At 40.5% G+C, this 4,659-nt stretch overlaps 1 pseudogene; it reads left to right on the top strand.

Moving 5' to 3' along the window:
* Positions 1-3,591: 3,591 nt before the first annotated feature.
* Positions 3,592-4,382, top strand: LOC138172534 (cAMP-responsive element-binding protein-like 2 pseudogene; annotated as a pseudogene).
* Positions 4,383-4,659: the final 277 nt, after the last annotated feature.

The following is a 4,659-nucleotide window of genomic DNA, read 5'->3' as shown; positions in this document are numbered from 1 at the left end:
TGTTTCCATTTGGTTGATTCTAGTTTTTAGCAAATCATTTTCCTTGGTTAATTTTTGGAGATCCTTTTCCATATCACACTTTTTTTGAGAGATGTTTTCCTCATTATAATGTTTTTCTAATTCTGCTATATTGGTTTTGAGAGAATTATTCATTTTGTCTTCTATCTCTCTCATTTTGTTTTCAAAGTTCCTTTTGAGCTCATCTAGGAGAGCCTACTGTGCTTGGGACCCATTCCCTGTTGAAGTTTCATCTGTGGATGTGGAGTCCACATTGTCTCCCTCTGAGTTTGTTTCCTCCCTCTGAGCATAGTAGGACTCCAGAGTCTTAGTCTTTGTAGTCTGCTTTCTACCCATTTCAAGGCAGGGTCCTAGCCACACCCTTCCTCTAGGATCCCAAGCCTTTACTGTAGAGGGTTTTGCCCTGGGGCAAGAGTTACTATGTTTTCAGTGTCAGAGGGGGATTCTGGAGCAAGTGAGTTTCACTCTGTCATCCTGGTATTTGGAGGTCCTGAAAGGGGCTTTTTTTTTTAAATTTATGGGCTATGAAGTGGTAGCCCCAGGAGTGTTTGCTGTCCAGGACAGGGGCCCCTGTATTTACTTATTACCTTACCCTTTGGAGTCCCAGCCCTTTAGTAATAGGCCTGGTAATGGCCCTTGTGGTTGGTGGGAAGATTTGCCCTCTGAGTTGATCAGGCCCCTTTCCTGGCCGCCTCTGCCAGCCATGCCTTCCCTGGCTGCCTGTGCATCTGCTGGCCACGCTGAGCTTTCCCAGCCTGCTTCTGGGATCTCTTTCAGCAGGTATCCAGTACCTTCATGATATAGTATCTCAGGCAGTTTTCCTTAATGAGATCTTCATTTTTTCATCATGATTTTCTGGTAGGCCTATGTTTCTCAGATTATCTCTTCTGGATCTCTTTTCTAGGTCAGTTATTTTTCCAATTGAGGTATTTTACTTCTTTTTCTAATTTTTCATTCTTGTTGTTTTGTTTGAATAATTCTTGTTTCCTCATAGAGTTAATTGTTTCAATTTGGTTGATTCTAGTTTTTAGCAAATCATTTTCCTTGGTTAAATTTTGAGCTCCTTTTCAAAATCAAACACTTTTTTTTCAAATGCTTTATTAAATTCTGATTTACATGATTCATTTCTGCCAGATTTTCAGTTGCAAATTTTCTCCCCGTTTTTTCCCTACCCACCACCCTAAAATAGCAGTCCCACAGCATATTCCCTCCTCCAATCTGCTCTCTCCCTTTTTTCTCCCATACCTGTCCCCCGCCCTTACTGGGAAGATAAGCAGTTCAGTATAGGTTGTACATGTGTGGCTAATGCAAAACAATAATATAATATATATATTGTAAAAGACTGACTATATTTCCCTCCCTACTATCCCACCTCCCTCTTGTTCTATTCTCTACTTTGATCCCATCCCTTTTCCAAAGTGGGTGCTTCCAACTTCCTTCCCTCCCAGCTTGCTCTCCCTTCCATCATCCACCCTCTTATTCTTTCCCCCCCCCCTACTCTCCTGGAGGGTGAGGTACCCTATTTAGTGTGCATTTCATTCCCTCCTCAAGCCAAATTCAATGGGAACAAGGTTGACCCATTCTATCTTGCTTTCCTATTATTCCCCTCCATTGTAACTATTTTTCCTTGACCCTTCTATATGAGATTGTTTACCCCATTGTGACTCTCCCCAACTCCTCTCATTATATTCCTCTCTCACCTGTTAATTTCACCTATTAAGTATTATCCCTTCCTATTAAATGATCCTGTGGCCTTTATATATAACTCTAAACATGTATACACACATTCACATATGTATTCATACCCATGTATACCTTTGATATATATATATATATATATTATATATATATATATATATATTCCCTTCAACTATTTTCATATTGAGAAAAGTTTCATCAGTTACAATTTTCATTTTTCCATGTAGCAATGTTAATAGTTCAAATTTAATAAGTTCCTTTTGATTTCTTTTCCCTGTTTACTTCCTCATGCTTCTCTTGCTTCTTGTATCTGAATGTGAAATTTTCTATTCAACTATGGTTTTTTCATCAAGAATGCTTGAAAGTCCTCTATTCCTCTGAATAACCATATTTTCCCCTGAAACACGATGCTCAGTTTTGCTGGGTAGGTGATTCTTGGTTTTAATCCCAGCTCCTTTGACCTCCGCAATATCATATTCCAAGCCCTTGGAACAAATTTTAGAGCTACAAAACCACAAAGTGACAGAGAGAAACAAATCTCCCACTGAAGGCAGGCCAACAGGAAAGGTCCATTAAAGCACTTTGGGAGCCTAGCCCAGCCCTGCCTGATCCCAAGGTTTTATTCCCAGGGCAGCTCCAACCAGCAGTGACTGGAAGGGACTTCAGGAGCGGGGATCACAAACAGCTATAGTGTTTTCCAGAAATATCAACTCATAAATACCAAAGAAAAATAAAAGTTCAGTGGAGAACTCTATTGGAAATGGGAGGGGGGGATGACAGAGGCCTAGTCTGGCCTCTGCCACCAGAGCTAGAAGTGGCAGAGGCACAGTAGCCCTGCAGCTGCCTTCATGTGGCTGCTTCAGAGTTCCTGGCCTATAGATCATAGCGAGGCCAAGCAACCTTTCAGAGGGTAATCACTAATGTTTTAAACTACATGGATCTGGATCACTTGGTTTGTGGTAATCCTGAGGTATGTGACCAGTGAATGAGAGGATGTGGGGGCTATAGAGATGGTGCCATCCTAAGAGCTCTGGAAGCTGTGAAAATCCTAGCAATTTGGGACAAAGCAGAGTTCTACTGTGGCAAAGAACTCAAAAGTCAAGCAATTGAGGGGCAGCATGAGGAAGCAAAGGAAGCAAAGCAAGCACAGTAATACAACTTTAGCTTCCTTTTTTGGGGGACAAAAAGGATCAAAGCATGGAATGGGAGGAAGACAACAAAGTCAGAACACCTACACCAAAAGCTTCCAAGGACAATATAAACTGCTTACAGGCCATGTAGGAAGTCAAGAATGATTCTAAAAATCAACTAAGAGAATTGGAGGAAAAATTGAGAAGAGAAATGAGAATGATGCAACAAAAACATGTAAAACAAGTCAACAACCTGACTGAAGAAAATAACATCTTAAAATTAGATTAACTCAAATGGCAAAAGTGGCCCAAAAAGTCAATGAAGAGAAGAATGCCTTAAAAAGCCAAATTTGCCAGATGGAAAAAGAGTTTCAAAATCTCACTGAAGAGAATAATTCTTTCAGAATTAAATTGGAGGAAATGGAAGCTAGTGACTTTATGAGAAATCAAGGTACTATTAAACAGATCCAAAAGAATGAAAAAATAGAAGACAATGTGGAATATCTCATTCGAAAAACCACCGACCTGGAAAATAGATCCAAGAGAGTTCATAATTAATTAAATATTATTGGACTACCTGAAAGCCATGATCAAAAAAGATAGGCCCCCACCTCTACCTGGCACTAATATAAACACACGGGAGAAAGGGTCATGGACCACGAGGAGGCCTCAGTGGCAGAGGGGGATGTTTGGGGCTGCTCCAGGGGCTCCCTGTCTCATTTCTGAACTGCACCCCTCTTCCTGGGACCTCGAGATCTTAGGGGTGATAGAGGCTAGACCTGAGGATGCATTGAAAAAATAAATCCCTGTCCTTCCCCACGGGTGGAGCCAGGCAGGCGGGCCAGGCTGTGAGGCCCAGCCTGGGAGCCTGTAGACATGGATGACAGCAAGGTAGTTGGAGGCAAAGTAAAGAAACCAGGTAAACATGGTCAGAAGCCAGCCAAAATTGACTTGAGGGCAAAGCTTGAGAGAAGCCGACAGAGTGCAAGAGAATGTAGGGCCAGAAAGAAGCTCAGATATCAATATCTGGAAGAATTGGTGTCAGTCAGGAGAGAGCTTCTGTGGTTTCAGAGAAGAACTGGAAATGTACAAGCAGTGGTGTATGGCAATGGATCAAGGAAAAATCCCCTCTGAAATAAAAGCTCTCCTAACTGGGGGAGGAGAAGAGCAAATCTCACCAGAACTCAAACAGACATAACAGGGCTATAAAAACAGAAGCTAATAACAATTCCTGGTGAAGATCTTTTCCATTTAAACTCACAAATCAGTTGCTGAATTGAACATTCAGAATCACATGAAGAATGGGCAAGATTGGACTTTGAAATTTGATTTCTACCTACAGTTCAGTGGTCATTTATGTTAACCTGCAGTTGTTGATCAAAATCTGTGATAGTACATGTTGAAGGACCTTGAAACCTTCTTCAACAGGAAAATTCAGATTATTCAGTCGTCTTTCATTTTATGCTGATAGCTGCAATAGATTTGCATATGATGTGATGTGTTGAAAAACCTATGTGGCATGGATGACAATAAGTTAAAAGACAGTAATTTTACACCTTAGCTCCATGTTGGTTAATTATGTTCTTTTCATTTAATTGTGTGTGTTGGTGTCACTTCATTTGCTTTATTTTTTGTATAGTCTAATTCAGAGAAACCAAATAGGCTGTTTCTAAATTATGAGCTTTCAACCTTTAAAATGGACCTGAACTTCTTTTATCAAATTTACTTGAGTGATTTGTAATATATATATTTCCTTCAGGAGCTGCAGTTTTGTTCTGTGCGTCATTCCAACAAAAATTGTGCATATGTATTA

This window comes from Petaurus breviceps, unplaced genomic scaffold, assembly GCF_028583685.1.
Source record: "Petaurus breviceps papuanus isolate PSGF00001 unplaced genomic scaffold, PetGlider_PUasm1.0 551, whole genome shotgun sequence".
Classification (NCBI taxonomy): domain Eukaryota; kingdom Metazoa; phylum Chordata; class Mammalia; order Diprotodontia; family Petauridae; genus Petaurus; species Petaurus breviceps.
Note: the sequence above shows the minus strand (reverse complement) of the source record. Positions and strands in the feature narration are given on the sequence as shown.